The 24,996-nt window shown below is 34.9% G+C and overlaps 1 protein-coding gene across 1 annotated transcript in view; it reads right to left on the bottom strand.

The window, feature by feature from the left end:
• LOC102691676 (adhesion G protein-coupled receptor A3) overlaps positions 1-24,996 on the bottom strand; it is a 131,259-nt gene that overhangs the window by 40,845 nt on the left and 65,418 nt on the right. The gene's annotated exons all lie outside the window — the stretch shown is intronic.

Raw genomic sequence — 24,996 nt, forward strand, 5'->3', positions numbered from 1 at the left:
AGACTGATAAGTCGCCTCCCTCTCCCCACAGACTGGAAGCTACCAAAGAGCAGTAGTAACCATGGGAATGGGTTTAATTCAGTGCATCTGAAGTGCTCGCGCGAGTCTACTTGGTCAAGCTCCCTGCCGCAGAGGTGAGAATGGTTCTTACCACTCTGCTAGAGGGCACATCAACACTGCAGCGATGATTTAAAGAGACAACCTACCAGGTTTTAGCTTTCACCTGCAGCAGAATCAGGCTACTCAAATTTTAACATTTTTTTTTCTCTCCAAAGATTCTTAAGGAGTGTCACTTAAATGGATTTCAGAATGTGAACAGGATACTACCGCTAAAAAAACAACAACAATAACATCAATGAATCTCATGAAATGTATACAGCTCATAAGATTGTGTTTTGTGCTTATGAGTTTGTGTGATTTGAGAAGCAGCACAAAAAAATCCTTTCACCGGGTAAAGACAACCTTAATGCTTTAATCAAAGCTGATTATTTAATAAGGTCCTAAAAAATTATTGTCGGTAGTAAAGACAGTAGGGACAATCCTCCCAAATTAATTAGTTGTAAACATAAACTTCTGTTTATGGGTTATGTATTCTATATCATGAAATAAAATGGTTAATTTGCCACACCATCTGTATTTCAAACACGACACGTAAATTAAACATAAATGATTCTATGGAAATAAAACACATTAAGGGTTTAGGAATTATTATAGTGCTATAAAATATTTAAGGTGAGAAAAGATGCTAATGGAAAACAAAAAAAGGTTATTTTAGTATTATTTAATATAACTTATATTATCTTTAAATGACTTTTTATGCATCTGAATTTGATTATCTACAAAATAAGTATAATTAAATAGGATTATACAATCCTCCGACAGTTATGCATGGGTTTATCTTTAAATTCAGAATAAACAGTGAAATATGAAGCAAAGGATACACGTGGAAGCTTTAAATATAGTGCATTTTAAATGAATAGCATAATGTACGTCTTTACACAAAGGGTTGTGGGAGTATGGAACAAGCTACTTAGACATTTGGTTGAAGCTAATACTTTGGCTTCCTTCAATAAATGGATGAGGTCCAGACTGAATGAATAAGCTGCTAACTACCAAAGGGACAGATGGGTCAAACAGCATCTCCTTTGTAACCATTCTTATGTAAATTACATTAGCACTGGTTCTAGTGTATCATTCATAAGAATGACTACAACACTGAATATTGTCTCAAACAATTTAAAAACATGGTCTGTTTTACAATTTACAGTATAGTTCTCACTGGTTTTCATTTGAAAGCCTAAAACCATAACTGCTAAAGAACAATTTAAGGTCTGAAAATCCTACTTTATTAAAATACTTATTTTCCTAGCTGTTCTCAATCAACATACAATTGATTAGTGACTTGTTCCTGAGATAAATGAGCCCAGACATTGAATTCCTAACTTCCTTCAGCTTTTCTGTCACCCTCCTTGCAAATGCAAATGCCAGAAAGCTTGAAATGAATGATGATGCTTCCCATGCAGTTTAACCAAATCCAATGGGTTTTATTCTGAAGAATCCATGAGACATATGTAATTTGGTTAACAAATAAAATCTGTATGACCACTTTTTTCCATCAAACCTTAAGGAAGAGGGGCGAGGAGAACAAAGCACCAAGAGGTAAGAGGATGTCCTTCCACTTTGGACAGCCTTGAAGGTGCTAATCATTACATACAGATATGTCTATAAAGTCCTGCAAAATCAAATAAAAAGACAAAAGTCATAAAGTTTAGTTCTTCATTTTCAGATGGCAATCCCTTTTGGTGAACAACAATATTACATAAAACCACCACTGCTTAAAAGGAAATATGCTGCGAGGTAAAATTGTAATTTTTTAGGGGAATTTTAATAAAAAGGTAGACATTGTGGGAACTTATATAGAACTACCTACTTATGTTCTACTTATATAGAACATTCAGTTCATTACATAAACTAGTTACTTTTCCATATCTTTCATGCATATAAAAAAGTTCAATTTCTTATTATAGATGCTTTCAACTGTCTCCTGAAATGTTACTGATTTCAATCGGTCTCATACTGTACACATCTCAGCCATGTATTTTGAAAAAGTCACCTAATTCTAGTTCAGATCAAGACAACCTGGAACCTAACGTGAGTGCATACACACTTGCACAAGTATAGGGGGACAATTTAAAGACCACAATTATCCTAACCAGCCTTTGGAAGATGGGAGGGAACTGAAACATCTGTAGAAATCCCAAGCAGACATGGGGCAAAAATGTAAAATCCACTCTAGGGGCTTCCAACTCTAAAACCAAACCCAGGAACAAAGACATTTGAGGTCCCAGTGCTAACCTCCATGCTACCCTGCAATACACCAAAATGCCTAACATGCCACAATAGGGTTTCCTCCCATTTCAAGGTCATTATATCTTTGCAAGACACTGCTAAAATATACTAAAGTCCAAATGAGTCTTTTTGCAACGTAATATTGTATCATTCTCTCGAAGAAAATTATTCACTCGGGTTCGGTATGGTTTAGCAGAGTCCTTTATTTCCAGCACATGGAGAGGATACCATCGTACAGATATAAGATCAGCCTCTGAATGATGATGTCAAAGGAACTGGGTTTTATACAGCAGGTTCAGGGTAACATACAGTAGCTCATTCTAAAAGTCCATATTAGGTGTTGTTTTTCTCTACAAATACTTCTTTGCAACCTACCACTTTATTCTTAAATGAAAATCCACCTTTTATTTGGTGTAAAGGAAGTACACAAATAGAATTTAGCTCAACATTCTGTGGTTATAGCATTAGCATCAAAAAGATCAAATAATGTGCCTGCAATTTATTCTTTCATACTGGTAAGTAAAAAAAGGCATGTTAGCAAAGATAGTTTCTATCTTGTACATATAAAAATAGGTAAATGACAACATTCTTCCTCAATTCATTCTACGTACTTAAAATATGTCATCTGCACCTAGCATGTCTCATATTTTTAAATAATATTGCGCTGGGAAAAGCTTAATATTAAAACTTAAGAGTGCTAAAAATGGATGTTGATACAAATTAGTTAAGTTTACACTGCACTGTAAACTAATGTACAGTATGTTTACTTATTGTCTTCCACTGTCTTTTGGGAATGACACATCAAAAGCTCAATGCTTTCATTTAGTTGGAAATAAGCTGAAAAGTTTGCACTTAATTGTTTAAAATTATATTGTTAAGTTTGTATTGGTTGCTTGAACAAGCAAAAATAAAGGCTTTTAAAACTTTCGCTTACAAAGCCAAATTTACATTGTACACTAAGTACAATTGATACAACGTGCATATTTGAGTGTGGCTTTTAGTTTATCATTTAAATTGCAAATAACAGAAAAAATGTTACGATGTGTTCCTAGAAAATTATTTTTGAGAAAACAAAGTCCTCAAACATATCAGTGAACAAGTAAGGGGGGGTACATATTTTCTACAAGTATTTTAATATTTCCTAATTTATCCACGCTTCATTTTCCTTTGTCTTTTGTTTTAAAATGTGTTTTTGGTAGTTGTTTTTTAGATGTCCTTCAGACAACATCCCATTTCTAAAAGTGTTTATCCACTTTTATCCAGTGTTTCCTTTGATTGCTTTAATTAATTTTAACTGTTCTATTTGATTTCATTTCACTCCTGAAATCAAATTGAACAAATTTCAGTCATCAAACCTCATGTGAATGTTGATTATGCTATTAAATTAATATTTTCTTACTGATTTTTCTAATATTAGATTTAGATTTTTTATAATAAGCCAGACATACTTTATTCTGTTTTTGTTTAGTCTTCCCTCCTCTAGTTTCCAAAAATTAAAACCCCAGCCTTATGAAACAACAACTCCTGGACTGATAGTTTGCTTTTCTCTCGTAATGCTGATATGCTCTATTTGAGATTGGCAAAGCTTCTCAAACTGGAGCTGTGAATAGTTCATATATCCTCCTATCCTGCATTGCTTTCTTTTCAGTATAACCTATAAAAACAAAGTTCAAAACAAATTGTTTTTTCTAAACATTTACCCTTAATAGGATCAACAAGTTACTTTTGAAATCTTGACAGTGGAAGCACCTCTGCACAGAAAATATACCACAACCTCTGGTGATACATACAGTATTGCTGCTTATGGAGAAGAGACAAAACCTCTTGATCACTAGAACAAGACGTCACTGCAGATTATTTCCTCAATGGGATTATCCAGATCATGTTTCACTGTCATGTTTACTGTTTAATTAATCTAACTGTACCTTGTTTCATTATTCATTCCAAAAATACATTGTCACAATCATACCATTTCCTGTTTGACTGAACAGGCACTCAAGTTTGCACCAAAAATAGAAGGCTTGTATGTGAGTACATCATTTATGATTTGTGTTGGATCCAGAATAATTTATTGCCAATGAGGTTAAAATGCAATTTTACAATGTTATTATTATTCTAAAGTGCAACTGCTATCGAGAGTACAAAAAGGTCTGTTCTTGTTTGGCTATGATCTATTAAGCATCACTGTTGTGTTAGCATTACTCACCAAGTGGAATTAAAAGCTGCACTATGGTTGCCATGCCAACCAGCTGCCTCCCACATACTGTATCAGTCTGAATTTGTACAGACCATTTTAGAACAGATTTGAGCCAGAAAATAAAAAAAATGCAACGCACAAAAATCAGTGTAACTGTGGAAATTGGAAAGCTTATATTTTAAAAAATAGCTCTGTAATAACACTTTAAATGGATTACTAAACATATTCTTCTCACTTTGTACATATATCTGTAAAACAAACTGACATTTTCTTCTACTCAGAAAGAGACTGTCTGGTGCAATGTCTGTGAGTTTATTCAATAAATCCCCCTCATTAGAGTTAAAGGAATGTTCACTGTTACAAAGCAGAGCTAAGTTGCACTAATTTCATCAAGCAAAAACATAATTTGGCTTGAGTACTGCCTCAAAAAATAAAATAAAACATAAAATTCAAACAGAATGATTTATTGAAGATAAAGGATTAATGCTTAAGATGCAGCCAAGACACGTAGACAGAATTTCTTCAATACTTTAGCCCAGGGGAAAGACTTGGATATATCCACCTGGATTTATGCATACCTGTATTTGCAGTGATCCACCCAGACGTAAGACATTGCATCTCATTTGATGGGTTTGTCTTTTACATTATTTCACTATCCCATATGCAGAGGCAGAACAAATCTTTACATTTTGTAGCTGGCTTTAAAGAGCAGCGTGGGAAAATAATTTATACATCTCCACAGATGAGACTCCAAAATAGAAGTCAATCAACTCAAAAAAGGGAACGGAACAGTACAGTGAAGGACAGTGCCAATATTGCCTGAATCCTGCTCTTCTGAACTGCTCTGCTGCACCTTTTAGCTGAAATGGTATCATTTCACTTTATCCCTGGAGCAACAGCTTGTCTGTGCTGAGCAGTTCAGAACAAGTTGGGAAGAGGATGTAATGAAAAGTGCTGATGTCTTGTCCCTTTAAGCCCCCAGCACCCATATATACATTTGTAGTGATTTACAAAAAATGGATATATAATGTAAGCTTAGCAATATTTTACTGTTCTATTCCGGGGATCATTGAGCATTAGGGCTATGAAAAGCATTGGCATGACCAAGACATCTACAGTACACTGCCAAAGTCAGTGGTGCTCACCTGCTTTAAAACATCCTGCTATATACTGTATCTATATAATGATTACTGTACTGAGAACATTCTTTTATAGACTTTAAAAAAATACCCCCATATACACCCTCATTCATTCATACATTATCTGTAGAACTCTTTGATACTATTTTATTAATAGGAGACCTTCAAATTTTAAAACAAACTTACATTATAAAAGAAGCATCTTTGAAAATTCAAAAAATGTGTATTTGAAACATGTTTTTGTTAGAGTGGATTTCAGCCTATTGTGCTTCAGACATGATGTACATTCTTGCTGCAAGACATAATTAGTAGTCATTATATATTTACTAATTCAGAATTGCACTTCTTTAGAGCTTGTCGTTTTAATAAATACTCCACTGAGAAAAATATTGTATCCATAATATAATATATCAGAATAGACAGAAATAATATATATGAATGCATTAGATAACTTGAGTCTTGCAAATAAGTTGACTAACAAGTTGTTTTTGGTTTTATCATTGTCAATATACAGTATATACTGTATTTAATATGCATGTCCATCATGTGTCACACAGTAAGGAAAATAAGAGGTAAAAGCATGTCAAGGACCAAATTTATACTGTTATCACTTGTGTCTTCACAAAGTCATCAGTGCACTTCTTCTGTTTCAGTTTGAAAAAAGTGTGACTCAGGTTGCTCAAAAATAAGAACTCCACTGGTTTTCTTACAGGTTAACTTGGCTATCAAGCTGAGTTACTGCCATTTTCTTCAAATAGGCTGAATAGACCACATTCAGCAGAGACCAGATTGTTCTGTCTAATGCCCAGATGCATGTGAAGGTAATGAAATAAGTCCCTGAACTATAATAATCTGTGCTGTCCCAGGTTACTAGCCAGTCTTTGCATTGAGTCCAAGAATCAAGCTTTGAAAGAAGCAGGTAGGATGTTATGGGCCACTGGTTTTATTTTCAAAAGAAGTTGGGAAAAATAACAATGAGCTAGAAAGTAGTTTAAACAGTAGAAAAGCTTGTGATTTATGTCTGAAAGATGTAGAAACTCTAGATCACCCAGATATTTGTTCAACAAGAAGAACAAGTAGAAAAAATGCTATGGAAAATTCCAGTTCTGGAAAATAAATCACTGTTCTAAAATGATCATGGAAGGCTCTTCAATGCAAAAATGGATCACAGCAAGTCAATTAGATCTCTGTCGTTAAATTTGAGTAACTGTAAGGATATAAGAGAAAGACTATTCCAAGCCCAGAAAAAAATAAATGTGTTAAGATAAAGATCAGATCTATTGATGTGGCAAATCAAAATCACAAGGACCTTCTTTTCAGCTGAAAACCAAGAACTGGTTTGGGATTCTGCAAGATCTGGGTATGAAAGTACAACACACAGCTTATAACATTAGAGATGTAGCAAACTACATAACTTGTATGTTGTTAAATTTAACATAAGACAAAACACTAATAAAAGAAAAAGACTTATCTGAACTCAGCAATACAGTACTCATATCAGATCAGGTACAGACATTGGATGAATCAATTCCTAACAAAAGCAACAAAGACCAGTGTCTGGAGGTTATTGTTCCAGCTCAACTTGCACTACTGGTTTAAATGAAGACATTTACCAACTTCTCTAAGTTTTTTAGATGCTGCCAATTTAAAGAGACCTAGAAAACCTGCAGATACAGGACAGTGGCCCTCCAGGACCAGAGTGCAGTATGTTACAGAAGCACCTGCAGGACACGTTGGACAAACATATACACTGACATCAGGCTGAAGCAAAAAACATCAAGGATCTGACAGCTTCTGTACAGAACTGAATAGAACAGCATTGTTGTGGTCTATGTATATGCTTGTATTCAAGTTAATGGTGATTACTTACATTGGGACACCTACTGCAATTGTCCTGAGCTAAGGGATACTACATGTGTCTTTCAAACTTAGTTGTTAGAGTCTTGTTCACAATTGGAGAAACAATGTCACAACCAAACATTAGCTCATCTGATGTTTGACATGAATCTGGAAGTACATTTCTAATACGTTGCCCCAGAAAACTGTTTTTCTCAATTGTTCAAGTGTCACAAATTTTAGACATGCACTTTATATTTCAACATTCTGGAGAGAAAAAATAATAAATGCGCAAATAAGTTTGCCTCCAAAATGTCCTTTTTACAATGCACCCTAAAAAATGCAAGGTACAGGTATTAATGTCATATTTGCTCTCCTTCAGAAATAATATTAACAATAAGCAATGGGAGTATGGATGTAACATGTTCCCACAACTCCTGTAAATGTCACAAGTAAGATCTGGAGTCGTATTTATAAATAATTTAGAGCCATTTCAGAATCTTGAAAATGTGCAACAAAAACAAAACATGTTAAGCCAACAAGCATTCTGTAGAAGCTGAGATATACAGTACTTCATGGTGCTGGATATTCTATCTGGGGTTTTTATTTGAGAACCTTTCACTTTTGTCTCATGTCATGTTCTGCAATTATTTGTTGCATCAAAACTGTATGGCATCTTTTTTTTGTCTTTTGGAAGAGCTTTATATGAATATAGCTAAATAATGTTAATGTTGCTGAAACCATTATGTCTAACTAATTAATTCAGTATTTCAAAGAATGGGTAATCCTTGTTGATTATAACTCCTTTCAGTGTTTAGTCATTGAAGAAATTGAGTTCTCTATGAATAGAAAACACAGAGTAAAGATAAGAGATACATTCTCATATTATGGTGATATAATTAGCAGAGTTCCACAGGGATCTCTATTAGTACAAATGCTCTTCCTAATTTCTATTGATCATCTATGTTCTGGTACAGGCAGTTAGCTAATCAAGTTCACAGATTAAAGCAAAATAGGAGAACTAGCAGACAATACAGAAACTGCAAATGAAATTCAAAATGCCTTAGATAAAATTCAAGACCAGATAATTGTAATCTGGGCAGATTACACTTAATGTAGCCATTTTCCACATCCATCTCACATGCATCACAAGAAGAATAAACATAAAGACAGGCATTTCTTTTGACATGATTTACATCTTAAATCCCTAACATGAATGCCTATTGCCTATGATATCAGAATGAATCATTTATGAGGAAATATATTTCAAAACTTCTTAAACTCTGAATAATCCATATAATATCCTATGTGTGTATTCATTAATGTTGTTACTTCTTCAATGAACATCTTCTCTGAAGTTGTTACTGCTCTAAACATGTAAAGACTAGTGCAAAGGTCTAAACTTGTGCTTCACTGATTTCTTCAAAACTTAAGATAGAAGCCTAAGGAACAACTGACTCATGCCCTCTGTTTTGCTTGTAATTCTTTAAAATATGTCAAAAGGATATCCATCATTTTTTTTAATCGTAAGGGCCTAGACTGTAATAAAACCAAGTTAGATGTGAAGTGATGATAAGTGGTAAGGAATTTCTGACTTAGCTTGTGCAGTCTACCTTTTTCCCCTCTTACACATAATCATATTTATATCCAAATGCAATACTACAACAGCCACCCTTTATATGTGTTCCGAGGTCTGACATCGAGTTCATTTATCCACATATTTGTGACTTTTTCTTTGAGGATTTTATAAAAAGAGATACTATTAAAACCTATTTGCCTGATTTCACTCTACAGCTCCTGTTATGATGCATAGATTTCATTGTTGTAATAACAATGAACAATGATAAATAATATTTCTTTAGATAGTTATATTACAAATGTAGTATGTAGGCCTACATCAACAATCTCCATGGTAACCTAGTTTAGAATTTCTATTATTTAACAATTTAATTGCAGCCCACGTGTCTGTGGATGAATAAAAAAAACCACCCACTGTCTTCTTTAGGACTAGGAGTCTTTTTAACGTGGGTTGAAACACAGCGTTACATTTTGTGTTGTTTTCTCTGCTTTCTTCTATATTAGTTAAGGTATCAAAAGTGTATACTACATTCTGGATATCAAATACATCAAAATGAATCCAATAACATTTAATACCACCATTATTCTTTAAAGACTAAACTAAACTAAATTAAATGAAACCAAAATTTCCTGCTGTTAAGAACTTCCTTTTCAAAGAAAAAGCCATACTGCTAATTTAAGTAAGCACGTTTTAAAGTAATCTGCATTGATTGTTATATCCAATTTAGATAAACATCATGCTTTCCCCTCCTCATGACTCATTTATTCCATTCTGAGGAACTTGACCTTTGCTGATATGCTAGTAGAATATATCTGAAAACATCAGACCTTTCAACATTGTTTGTTCACAGAGAATTGTTGTAGCAGTTAAAATATTTTTTGATATTGTTTGATAAATAATGTTTAAATATCTCATTTATTACTCATATACTGTACATTATTCTGCTAGTACTATGCTTATGGTTAATACCATTAAATATTACAAACGCATGCATAAGACCATGGAGATACAGTATATATTAAGTGAAATATGTACGTCTGTAAACCTTTTTGAAATGGTGTGTGATGCACAATGCACTGTGATGTAGCCCAAAAATATCTTGCATTTAAGCTTTTTGCACCACTCAAAAGTAAATTGATTGTTCTATCATTCTGCATATGTGAAATACTTCTACTTAACATCATTTGCATCAAATGTGTCTTGTCTGGTTACTATAGTTTCTTAGGGGATCATGATACAATCCGTAAATTAAACTTTGAAATAATTAATTAAAAAGCACAACCTCTAGAATAATGTCCAGATTTTCATAATTTTTAAACAAAAAATGTTTCTGTTCTATGTAACCACGACAGAACTTAAAATATGCTGTTTTTGTATTTTGATAGATAAAGTAACACTAACAGATTAAATGCAGCTTCACAGGGGTAACACACTACATAGTACAGTACTACTAAAGCTCATAGGCCCAGCTTCCTTGATGCAGATTTGACACAAAAGGCCAGGAATACCATGGGCTCCCATTTACTTACAGACATGTTTCATTTATTTCCATGATGTACAGTATTACAATTAACAGACACTTGTTTTCTTTCAGAATTATTTAATTTAATGAAAGACAAACCTAAAGCCACTGCTGTTTCCACATTCCTACATGTGGGCTTCACAGAGTCCAGGGTAGGCTCTATGAAAGTTGGGAGTGTGGCATTGACATCATGGACAGACAAGAGCACAGGAATGCACTCCAAGAAGTTTTGTATGGCAACTGTCTGTTAGACCTTAGTTCAGAGGGCTGCCCTGTCCTGCTGGCTTCATACAGTACATCTCAAAGGGTCTGCTTACCATGAAATGTATCTTTCTCTTGCTGTTAAACTGTTACCAAGTCTAAATTGCCACTTGGCCCAGGTCTGTAGTTTAAGGACTCATTTTAAGAGCAAACTCTGTAACAAAGTGCTTTAATGCTATATGCATTAACAAACAAAATGTGTGTCCTGGGTAAATTGGTTACACATGCACTGATCTGCAATGCTTATCATTGGTGTTTTTTCCACCAATTTTGTCTTAGTCACACTGCATTCAGGTGTACATTTGGTCTTATTTGTACGACGAAATGTCAGCATTTAGAATTATTTTTAAAATAATTGCATTTGAAATGTTATTTTATCACAATTTCATCCTTAATCTCGACCCAAGATGAGATGAGGTGAACATAGAACCAGAAAGGATTTTTTTAAAGCAACCTACCAAGTTGCTAAATGTAGGTAAGATATTTCAGGTGGTAATGCTACCTTTAAATCTGATTTCAACACATTAAAGATTATAGCTTTCCCAAAGACAATAATGAACAAAGATTCATACTAATAATATTTAACCATATGTCCAAAAGACAGATTTCAGATTGGCTTACTATCATCAAATTACAGTAATTGACTGACTTTGAAATTTTGGGGCAAATTATACTGTTTTAAAAGGTGAGGAAGATTAAAGACAGATTTACGGTAATTTTTTGCTATAATAATAATAATAATAATAATAATAATAAACTTTATTTTATATAGCGCCTTTAAAGGTGGCTTCTCAAAGCGCTTTACAGGATGACAATAACAATAAATAAGACGACTACAACAATAAATAAGAAAATTTCACAAGACAGGACACAATTATAATTACAACAATACAACAATAACAATAGAGGAGACCGTGGAAAATGGTATTAAGAAGAGCAGTAAAGTAAAGTAAAGTAAAGGCTTTTCTGAAAAGGAGGGTTTTGAGTCTGGATTTGAAGGAGTTTAGAGAAGGTGACTCTCTAATATCCTTGGGCAAGGAGTTCCAGAGCTTGGGGGCATAGCAGGAGAAGGCCCTGTCGCCCATACAATGTAGACGGGCTTGGGGGACAGTAAGGAGGGCAGAATTTGAAGAGTGGAGGTTGCGAGGTGGGGAGTAGGGCGATAAAAGTTCAGACAGGTACTGAGGTGCCAAGCCATGTAAAGCCTTGTAGGTGAGCATGAGGATTTTAAAGTCTACGCGGAATTTGACCGGAAGCCAGTGCAAGGACTCCAGGATAGGAGTAATGTGAACACTTGCACTAGATCTGGTCAGGATTCTGGCTGCTGAATTGGACATTGGACTATAGCCTCTAAACCTGGAATATACTTCTCTGGTAATGTCAGAGCAGCAACATTTGCCCACATTCCTAATCCAGGGTTAATTATGTGGTCCAAAATACATTTATATGTCCTGGATGTCCAATGCAGGAAGCTCAGGAAGTAAAGAAAACTTGTTTTCCTATGTCAACATTACTCAATCTGACACATCCTGGGGTATGTTGGAATGGTGAGTGGCAGGCAGACAGGCTGAAAATTGCCCCTGTATGTTTGAATGAATTTGTTAATGCCCCATCTTTCACCCACACATCCTCTTTTATTCTGACTAAAGCATTGTACAGAGTGTATGGCTTCACCACTATGGCTTTCAGCTTCCACAGTGAAACGGCATCCTTCAGCAGCTGAATGGAAGCTATGTCAAGGCCACAATGCACAGATGCCTAGCTGTCACAGACGCTCAGAGGAGATTTGCAGAGTACAGCATACAGCTAATGCATACAAATACTTCCACTACACCATGGTTATGGCATTACTCATATACTTGTCTCGCCTTACAATACCTGCCTTTTAAAAACCTATGGATGAGCACTCAAATATTGTAAAGGGTAGATTTGGTTTCAGAGTGATATATTACAAATTACGGTGTTTAATACAAAAATTCTTACAAGAAGTGAAGATTTCTTTAAACATGAGGTTCAAAGACAAAAATTACTATCAGAGCAAGACTCCCCAGGGTAACCTAACAGCATGTCTAGGAGGAACCAATTAACAGCTATAAAACTTCCTATTAATAATCCTATTATGTTTTTTTAGTAGTGCTGTGGAAATAGATTCAGTACTTTAAATCAAAATATTGACACTAAAGGGACAGACAGGGTTTAATTAATATAAAAAACTCAATATCCTTATACTCATTATTATCATACTTATTAACATACGATGCTAGTCTTTGCCACCCTCTCCAATACCCCACCCTGCCTGCTCAAAGCAAGAAATTTCTCCTGAGAATATTTCAGCAAGACAAGTGAAATATTAAAAACGAGCTCATACTGAACTCCTTTTGAAAAGCATTTGAAGGTTGCCATAAAAAATGAGGATGCTTTATGAATGGATCTCAGAAGTGTGTTTAAACAAAGTCCATTTTTTTAGCAATAATCCAAAGATAAAAATGTCCTTCAACTTTTGCACACAAACCTGTCCAATTAACATAGGAAAATATATTTATATGTATGCTTCTGTGACACCACATACTGTATACAGTAGGTATCCTGCTAGTATTTAATGATGACACATTATGTGAATTAAACATAACAGTCTTCTTCAGTGCCTGGAAACCAAAATACGCATTAAGGAATGACAGGGATGAAAGGTTCTACACATATACACAGAACACACTGATTTTAGTATGTTATGACAGTAACAGCAGAGGGTATGACAGGCAATACATTCATCTCTGACAAGGTAAGGAACATGAGGAAATGCATTACTGACCTCAGGTATCCCAATACAGATACCAATACATTACATATCTGTGTCGTGATATAACACAATATCAACAGCAATAATTATTGCACCATATTATTTTGCTTTTGGTGACAGTGGGATGCCATGTCAATTGTACCAAACATGCTTTTGCCTTGCCAAGTGATCCTCTTACAGCTGTCACCCTGCATATGATGCTTGAACATAATTATGGTTCTAAATATTATTCTGAATAAGGCTGATCTTATTTAGATACCCCAGTATTTTATATGGTGATCAAACCTCACACTATCATTAATGACACAAAGTCAAGCATTTATACAACGCCTCAAAACCTAAATGAGCTCAGGAAAGCAATTTAGAAGCAGATTCCTGTGACTAATGGAAAGACAATGCTACGCACTGATATTAATGAACTGATATATACAAAGAAAAAGCTGGTAATATTAAGGTTTCTGAAATGCACATTTTCAACAAAATTTTACCACTTTTCTTAGTTACTAGCAGTGCATACGGCATTTCTGATGAAAGCCACTGGTGACAACTGTGTATCACAAAGCTCTCCCATCACAGACATTTCTCTTTGGCATTTGTTGTACTGTCTTGTGTCATGCACAGTTTTACAGAAAATAGTGCGGTGGTGTCAGTCAGTCTGATGAGTGGGTTGTCCACACTTCATCAAGGGCCTCCTAAGTTAAAGCTGATATTCAGAGATTCCTTTGGGAGTATTACTGCCTGCATCTTCCACAACAACTGTGGCCAATATTAGTTTAAACTTTAAGATGAATATCAAAGTAAAGCACTATAGACATTGTCAACAAATAAACACAAATGTAGTCAGTGTAATATACCCTGAGACATCAATTAAGGAAGGCCTGGATTAGGTTTAAAATTCTGTGTGGAGGAAAAACAACAATAACAATTTCAGGCAAAGTGAAGAGCTCAGGAGGGACTACAATCATTCATTCTCTTCTTAGGAGCTCAAAGACTGGAAGAGGAGGGGGGGGAGCAGGCATTCTGCACTGGAAAACTGAAGACGGACCTCTAGGGAGTCAGTGTTTTGCTGTCCAGTTCTGAAGATTTTTACACAATGGGTACATCTATTTTAGAACCCTGTGACGGAACTGAACGTGAGAACAAATGATCCCTTTGTTTATCTCGCAGCTTCAGGTTGGTGTTCCTGCGAGACTGAGTGCTAAGAGTTCAGTGCTGGCACTGCTGAGCTGAGTGGCATGCATGTGAGAGCCAGCCACACAAAGAAGAGAGAGCCTCAGAAAATGACAAGGTATAGGCAAAGAAGCTGAAGCCACTGCTTTGTCAACTTGTCATTTTCTGTTATTGCATGAGCTTTGAATAAACAAACAAATAGACTGAGTCACTGGGACAAGGATGGGGTGTGTGTGGGGGGGAGGGGGGCACTTAGTCCCTAACTTTATTTTTTACTCCAATATATGTTGAAAACATGATGCAGGGAGACATTTGTTACCTTAATGGTTTAATGTCATGTTTTAGATGTTCATGAATTCTTCATGTTGACACAGCTTTAAATTTTCTTCTTGACCTGAGTCAAGTTGAAAGGTAGTGTTATCTGAACTAGTACTGAAGGAATGTTCTGAACATTTGGTTCAGAATAAATTGGTTGATCAATAAATCAAAATATATCAGTTCTGATATTATTATACTAAAATACGCAATACCAGTTTTTGTCTGACAACATTTAACATTTAAATTATTTCCTAAATTGAGTATAAGTGCAATTCAACCTCTAGAAATATAAAAGATCCATCATACTTGGATAGCTAGAATCTTTGCTCACTAGCCATTTAGGATTAGCACTAAATGCATTACAGGTTATGTTTTTATATGTACGGTAAATGGGACAGATTTTACCAGAGTCCTGCAAAAAGGAAGAAGCAAAGGTCCAATTTAAAGAAAAAACAAACTGCTCACGTGTTGAAATCACATGGCGATGCAGCAGAAGTTAATACAGTAATCACAAAGTCACTCAGAACGGCGTTGTACTTAGTGATCTTCTAACGGTCTGTTCAAAAGGGCACGGGAATTGCAACTACAGTAAGCATCTCATGCATGCTAATAGAGGGATATACTGAGAATACTCTTGTAAATAAAACATGCAGCTGGTGTTGTCACAGTCCTCCTTGCTAAATTGTATAGCAAGTACTATACAAAAGTAAGTAGAAGAGGAAGAATAATTAATAGTAATTGCTTACACTTATATAGTGCTTTTCTGGACACTCCACTCACAGCGCTTTACAGGTAATGGGGACTCCCCTTCACCACCACCAATGTGCAGCATCGACCTGGATGATGCGACAGCAGCCATAGTGCGCTAGTACACTCGACACACATTAGCTATCAGTGGGGAGGAGAACATAGTGATGAAGCCAATTCATAATGGCTTCATCAAGGAGGCCATGACTGGTAAAGGCCAACGGGAAATTTGAACAGTGTAACACCCCTACTCTTTTTGAGAAATGCCCTGGACATTTTACATCAGTTTTACATCTCAAGGACAGCACCTTTTTATAGTATAGTGTCCCTTCAGTATACTGGGGCATTAGGACTCACATAGACAGCAGGGTGAGCACCCCCTGCTGGCCCCACTAACACCTCTTCCAGCAGCAACCTTTTTCCCAGGAGATCTCACATCCAGATACTGACCAGGGTCACACCTGCTGAGGTTCAGTGGGCTGCCAGTTGTGAGCGGCAGGGTGATAAGGCTGCTGGCAAAAGTAGCATATAAGTAACACATGAAAGTAACAGTGATCATGGATCACAAATGACCCTTAGGGCACAATACCAAGATCCTTCTCCACTTCAGAATATGGCATCTAGTACATTTAAAAAGCTAAATTATTAGAAGATCCATTAATAGATATATCAATCTGTTATAAAAAATTGGACCTACTGTAGATCCTGGAAGGACAACAGCTCACAGAAGTGCACACACACTCAAGAGCACGGAGGGATCATTTATTTAAAGACACCATTTGATCTAAACAGTATGTCTTTGGAAGATGGGAGAAACTTGCAGCATCCTGAGAACAACACGAACATGGGGGAATGTGCAAACTCTGCACAGAAGATGTTCCATTTCATAATAAAACTCACGACCCAAGAGTTGTGAACCAACTAACTGCCACACCACCACAATGCCCACACGAACAAATCATTTGCTGTGATTTTGGATACTACTTTTTATCACAGCTTATTACTTTAACTATCTAGAATATTTGTGAACCAATAAGCTGTTTTCTTTTGTTTTCATTCACTTATTTGAGATTTAAAATTATACTGACTCAGCACTGCTATATACAGTATTGAAAACCACTCTTGCAATGACAAACGCACTACTTGCAAAAACGTATTCACTAAAATACAAGAAAAGTGTTACATGATTTAAATGGACAGAATGTACATTCAATATTTCTGCTACAGGAATAATAGAGGGGATCCATAATCAAAACGACATAATTGAATGTGACAGGCATGGACCTATCCTTTCCTTTCACATCATATCAAATTTTGCCTCTAAAGAATTTCTGTCATCATAGTAAAGTTCATTTACCTGCTTTTATCATAAAACAAAGTCTGTGAGTTCTAATAATACCTTATAGATTTTGGGTGTCGACCTGTCTTACTTTAGAGTTACAGTTACCTTTAAATTGCACTGAAGCATACTATTACGAATTAGCACTTCAATCAAATAAAGTCAGAAACATTACACAGAAATGACATCTTCAAATAGAAGACACCAAAAACTTTTCTATCCAAGAATAAAGTACAACATAGTAAAAACGTCATACTGAAAATGAAGTGTCTGGTCTTGCTGTGTTGTAAACAGACATTTGTTTATTTAGTGGATTGCATTATGCCAAACAATTTTAAATAAAAAAAACCCACAATCAGCAATTAGTATTCCAATGTTTTGTCTACCTGACTACAAAAAAGTTTTTTTTCCCCCACTTAGTTTAATAATCAAAACTCCAATACAAACGACAAATACTGTAAAAACATTTTTTATGAGAAAGGAGAAATGTCATTGTGTGTGCTGGATAGTTACTTCATGCTAGAGTTGATTAACATTAATTTACTCAGATTCTCTTCTCTTTGTGAGATAGCAATTTGAGTTTAATTAATTACAAACTATTTCTTAAATTTAATATGAAGGAATCATAAGAATTACATGTGTTAATAATGTAGCTCCATATTTTAAGTGAAGAGAAACAGCATTAGTTGTGGAGTGAATGATATCATATTTAAAATGCAATAAGTGAAAATACAAAGGAATGGAGTAAATAATACAAATGTCTGTAATGCTTACAGAGAATGAAACAAAGCCAGAAATTGAGTTAATTAAGTGGGTAAACCTAGGTTTCTAGAGAAATTGAATTTTTACTTGAGGGACAACTAAATTTGAATTCCACTTAAATTGTCAGACTAGATGCTTGAATGAATTGCAAAATCCTTAATCATGTTTGACATAACATGCTGAAAAGAATAAAATAGGAGGTTACACACATTGGAAAAACGATCAGTTAAATTAATCTTATAGTGACTATTCCACACATTGTTCAATTGTTTTTTATTCTATAGAATGCAAATTGATCCTATATTATGATCCATTTCTTACAGGAATGAATAAAAAAATACAAATATTTCAAGAGAAGATGATGGACACAGAACTATGTTTGTGCTTTTCAAAGCACTGAATTGGAAATGAGAAGAAGAGACCTGGCTTCATTCTAGCCGTCTACATCTACATCTATGCATTTCACAGGCAAGAATAGCAGGGTGCTGCTGCTCATAGAAAGGAAATACAGTCAGGAGAGGAGTCACAGACATGTTGGCTGGAAGTATAAAGTATGGGCTGCATGTCCTGTCCTTGAACAGTTCTTATACACTACAATCAGTTCTATGGATACAATCCTTTTTCATTCTTAAACAAAAATGCAAAATCACAAATAGTTCTTTCTTTAATTGTATACATGTGCAAATATAGTGGCGTAAACATTCAGTATACTGCACTGTATATCTAAAATCATTTTTATATAAAGGAGAAATTGTCACCGTGTGTGCTGGATAGTTACTTTGTGCTAAAGTACCATTAATTTACCCAGATTATAGTCTCCTTGTGAGATATCAATTTAAATTTAATTAATGCATTCCAACATAACTCCATTAATGGACACAAATCATTAAATTTCCTAGAGCAGCACTCTCTTGACTCCCTGTGTAGGTTTCATGGGTGATCAGCTTTTGTGCTGGTTTAAAATGCAATGGCATAAAGTTGTCATCCAATAATATCACATCAATCCAAATTAATGAATAACTCGCACTTTAAGAGTGCTTGGAGTCAAACCATCTTACAAGTCTCATGTACTGAATGATAGCTCCCAACTATATTTGCAAAGTAATGTCAATGTGACAATTAATCTTCAGTAGCTCTGCAAGTAGAAGAGTGAAGTACAAGGTGCATAATATGAGTTTTGCTGTGGTCACAAATCATCACCCAGAAATCTTACTTAAGCACATGAATGTATAATCTACATTGTTTAATTTACATATAGTAACAACTGTTGAAATGTACCCCCTTTATCTAATATTATATACCCACTGTAATAGTAATGTACCCTGTTGTACTCAGAAACAAATTTGAATTGTAACTTTATTAACTTTTGTTCTGTTTTTGATAAAAATAAATTAATTTAAACAGATATTGGTTCACAAAAGAAGTACTTAAACTCACATGATGTTTGTAAAAGTCTCAGCATAGTAAATGTATGGAAGAAAGGGTTTTGTTAAAACATTCTTCTGAAAAGTATAAATTACCTGCACATTTTTAAATGATAAAAAAATAGGAAAATCTTTCTCTTGTCTCTCTTGACAAGTCTAAATTGGAGTATATCTTTAGTGTATTAATTGTACAAAAGGCTTTGGATTCATTGATGATACCATGGAATTTACTAGGAATTGACTTGGGATAAATTCTAGCCTAAAAACCTTAATATTCTCTGAATTTATATAGGTATCTAATGTCTCGCAAAACACTAATGCATAAGCCAAATGTTATATATTTTCTAAATGACTGGAAGGCTCATTTTGTGCACACAGGAACACTTACTGCAAAGAACACATTAAAACAATTAATTTTCTTCTGTCATTTCTGAAAATGAAGATTAAAAAAATCATGTTGTACATTCCAAAACAGTTTACAATTCTTCACTTTTCTTGATCAGCACAGCATTTCCATTTTGTTTAAATATTGTTGAACAAACATCAGATGACCTCCATGGTTGTGACTAACAACTCAACCTGGCTGTTCTGTTTGTCCTATAATGACATTCCCTGTAAACTAACTTTCAGCAGTATTCTGGAATTCCAGTGCCACCAAGAATCTATGTATAGGACAGTTCAAGAAGAGCACACTAAATGCACAGCCTAAGAAAATGTCAAATTAATTATTTCTTCTGAACACATCTATGAAATGCTTGGCCATACTCCAAGATAAGTACTTTCTATGTTAAAATGCACTTGCACACAAACAAAAGGTGTAAGACTCCTATTCCTTTTGCATCATGTAAAATACAATTAAGCAATTAAGTTGCTGCAACCTAAGGTTTAACCATCTACAGTAAGCATCAGTAATTCACTTTTTAAGGCTACAATGACTGGCTGAGCACTACTTGAATATTCTTGCCTGTTGCTAACAAAACCCACTGCAAGAGCCCCATTCAGGATGCAGCCAAAGCTGGCTGCTATTTTAATGGCTTTTAATGCCAACAAAGGATCCACCTGCCTAACTAAACGCCAGAACTGTTGCTTTGAGAGGGAGATTGCCTTTAGTTAAGCTTCCACCATTGCTGGTAAGCAGCCCTGAAATATTTAACCTACCAGCAATTGTTTTTATTGGAAATATGTTAATAAGTTCCTGACACTGGGTCGGATAATCTTGACTTAAGAACCTCATCCTCCCTCCCCCATCCCAGCAAGTGATGTTTTCTCTGATATATTTTTCCAGTTTAATTAAGACTATACACTCTATATGCACTACACTGCAATGCCATTTTCTTGGGATAAAGAAAAATACAACACTATATGCTAGTACTTTTATACATAATGTTGCAGTTCAAAGAGTGGAGTATTTCTGAAACAATGATGAATAATTCCAGTTATCAGTGATGGAAGATAAAGGAATACATGAAAAACTCTGCCACCTACACATTTGTACATAGTCAGGCCCTGAAAGCAGGGCACCACAGCTCTCCAGGAGTAATTAATTAAATTACTGAACTCTCAAAAATGGAAACAATAAACATTGGTTTGGATCCAAGCACCACTTACTTATTCACCTCTATATTGCAATTTAAATTCAGATCGTTAAGGTCAAAGTAAAAATCGTTTTACAAAAACCATTTAAAGCCCATTTAAATCATCTGTCTCCCTTTCTTCTCTAATCCAACACTTCTAAGATGTCGGCTCAGAGCTCTGTGGCAATGTCATGGTGGCATGATCTGTACAGCAGAAGATAACAAATTAACATTCAACTGATGTTTCTTGCAAGCTATTCTGCAATTATCATTACTGTGCTGCCACTGCAGATAGGACAGGTGACTGCCATAAAACCCTTAGGAAAAACTAATAAACAAGGGGTAAAAATGTTTGTGGAAACATTTTCTTACACTACAATGACAATTGTTTTTTTTGTATATATATATATTTGTTTTGCCTAGAATAGTTCTTAGGCAACAACTAAATGGGCCAAATGGCTTTCTTCCATTTGGAACCTTTCTTATGTTCTTATACTAATAAATATATTATTAATATTAACAACAAACCAGCAACAGTGAAACACTCAGGTTAAATTTGCAGAAAAACCTTTTACCATGAAAGAAAACAGGCCCTTGAAGTTGGATTACATACAGTGACATAGCACTATTATTGAAGCTGATTTCAGCAGCAAAAACTGCTGTGCATATCAAAGTATCAATTAAAGTGCCTTTCAGTGTAATTTGTCCCCCAAATTTATAACTAATTATTTATCTTCATTTTTGTCTCCATGGAGACCTATAAGAAATATTTAGGTCTAATTAGAATAAGTTGACTGTTTTTGGTTTAATCACTAATTGCACAGAATTTTATACTACAAGGATAAAAGGGCATTTATCATTTTAATGAATGTAGTACAATACACAAATCATACTTAATAAGAATCACTGTTATCTCAGCAATGTGACATTTGTTTCAAAAGAATACCGTCAAGCATTTTTAACAAACATATTTATTATCAGTGCTTACACAGCACAGAGTTTACAGGAAAGAATGTGGACATCAAGGTGCATGTGAAGTCTTGTGGGGATACTATTGGTTTAACAATAGTAACAGTGAGCCATAAATACTGTCTATTCCAGTAGACTACTGCATGGGTCAGTCTCTGAAAGCCATTACACAGTGATTCCACATGGCTCACATTCATTCTAATGTAAGACAAGCTAATATTAAACTACTGCCAAATACATTTTTGAGAACACCAGTGAATCAAACACCCTGGAAGCACCCCACCCCTAATGGGACACAGAAAACAACTCCCTCAGAGGACAACATACAAGACAAAGTAGGCACCTTAAATCCCATTAGCACACTGGCACCAGCAGTGATATTCTGGCATGCAAAAACAAGACACGTATTCAGGGCAGCTGGTTATTGGCTTAAAGAAGAGCCAAACAGAGTTTCTAGGAAAATATAAACTGCTGATGATGGGTTCTCAGTCTTATATACCATCCACCACAGAACACAACTTTGTGAGCAAAGTAGGTGTCCATATGGTGGTCTTGGCAGCCTAAAGACATGCTGTAGACACTGGTATTCTGACAGTTTCCAGAACAGCAGATTCATCGCTTCTGTCAGGACACATTATGTGAACTCCAGTATCCTGTTATCCCAAACACACCCTTCCCTATCAACAACCAGCTTGCAGTCAACCCATATTATGCCACAAGCCATTACATAAGTGAACTAGAAAAGTGAAATCCATATTGTCATTCTTTAAACCCTGCAGAGAGGTGTTTTTAGGTGTTAGTATTCAGATACCAAAACAACAAATTATCTAATATTCTGTGCTGATAAGCAGAGTCCTTACAGTATACTGTATATCTTTAAACACATCGGTTGGATCTCATGAACTAAATGGTCTTTAGAACAGGGACACAAAAGAGCTTTCGATAAATTTCCAATTGCTTCTGTCTTCAAGCAGAGAGCAAGGGTTTTTAAAGCAGAAAGCTAATTTTAGATGTTCACAGTTTCCAAAGTTTTAAATTAGTCAATAACAATCAGAAAACACTGCACTGTAAAAAAAAACAAATATGTTAATGAGTTAATATAAATTAAAGCTATTTTCAACAAGAGCTGCTACACAAAGACTTCACTCTACTCATCTCTTTTGATTACTAAGTAGGTTCTGTAACTTTCCCAAGTCAGTAGTTAAGGAAGTTTAACAACTGAAGTTACTACAAATGTCACAAATGATGCCCATATAAACAAAGTGGATAGCAATTAAGAAATTATCATATATATTTTTAAGCATTACTGAAATGGTAAAATGAAATTCAGTGTTTTGTAGGACAACAGGGAGGATGTATCCAATGGTCAGTATGAGAAGGTACAGTAACTCTACCTGGCTCTGGCTGCATGTTAAAGGATAATGTGGGTGGAAATGGTGATTGGAGAGGCACCAGTAGTACATTGAAACAAAAAGCTTGATTGATTTCACATTGTTCGGTGTCATTCAGGAATCATTTTCTATAACCCTGTCTTTTATTGGTTGTGGCTCAAATGAACTCTAGCTGATTAAAAAAAATACACAGATAAAGTAAAGATAAATCAATTAACTACTAACATCCAAATGAGCTAGATGGGCCAAATGGCCTCCTCTTGTCTGTTTTTTCTGTATATTGTAATGATCTAATGAAGTAAAGCGTAAAATAAAGTGTCAAAAGTTTAGAGTGAAGAGGGAAGCAGAATGCCACATTTTCAAAATGTACAGTATTTCTCCCGTTTGGTAACAGCCGGCAGAGACATGATATGTATACAAAATGCAATGGCGCAGGATAAAATAAACAGCACAGATAAACTAGCACAAGAAATGGGAGAAGTGCCAGTTGGCTATAAATGATGCTTTCAGCATTTTAAGACAACGACAGAGGTAGTTTATACAGCTGGTCAGGAATTTGCAGAGCGCAAATGTAAAGCTGTGTTTTTTGTTCCACTTCCGGTCAGTGCAAGAGGTGAGGAGTTCACAAACAAAATAACAAGGAAATGGCCAGATGGTTCCCGAAAGAGGATGCTTGATATGTAGATGACTGGATGTGTTTGAGAGGATAACAGAGACCCCAGTATTGCTGTCATTGTCTCCCACCTCTAAGGATCTCCTATTGTACAGTTCTTTTACATCAATTGCACTGATTGTATATTAAGACCATCAATAGAATAAAACAGATAATTTACCTATATTGACAATTTTCCAGGACTTTTGTTTTGTAGGATTGCATATGCACCACACATCAACCCTATATAGTTTTGTATGTTTTCACACTACGGTGTACATACAGTATGTTGTATTGATGTCTATTCTGACATACGGTCATAAAAAGCAATAGTGTACTACCATGGAAGAAAACAACTTAATGATATCTGAAAGAACTGATATTAAAACTTTCTTCAGGCTGTTCTTCTTTTTGTGCTTGACCCCCTTAAATACTAACTCTTATCAACATCACAATAGTGTAAGTTATATTTAAGAGCTTCATCATATTTTTTTGATGGCATTTGTAATTATATTGGATATATTCCATGTAAAATACTTAAATAAAAAAAACATAAAAAAACATTTAATCTTAAATACACATTTAAATGTACACATTCTGGATTTGTTTGGTTATAATTCTATATTGAAAGAAGCAGTGTAAATGTACTTGAATCTGTGAAAATCTGACCATACAGTATTAAACAACTATTTTAGGTGGCATAGATGAAATTAATCTTTACTTATTCCTACATTCATTATACTGAATAGCCAGTCTCAATAATTTGTGAATGGATTTTAAGTAAATTTAAATCATTTTTCTATTAAACAGTCATATTATTCACATAATTACTTTTTAGTACTTAGATATGTGATGAAAAGATAGTCAAAAGTGTCAGTGAACTGAAATTAGACTGCTTAAACAGGTTTGTAAAAATGTTGGGAATACTATTCCTTGATTCAGGAAGCCACCTGATTCCTTTGTTCTTTAT

Source organism: Lepisosteus oculatus, chromosome 4 (genome assembly GCF_040954835.1).
Source record: "Lepisosteus oculatus isolate fLepOcu1 chromosome 4, fLepOcu1.hap2, whole genome shotgun sequence".
NCBI lineage: Eukaryota > Metazoa > Chordata > Actinopteri > Semionotiformes > Lepisosteidae > Lepisosteus > Lepisosteus oculatus.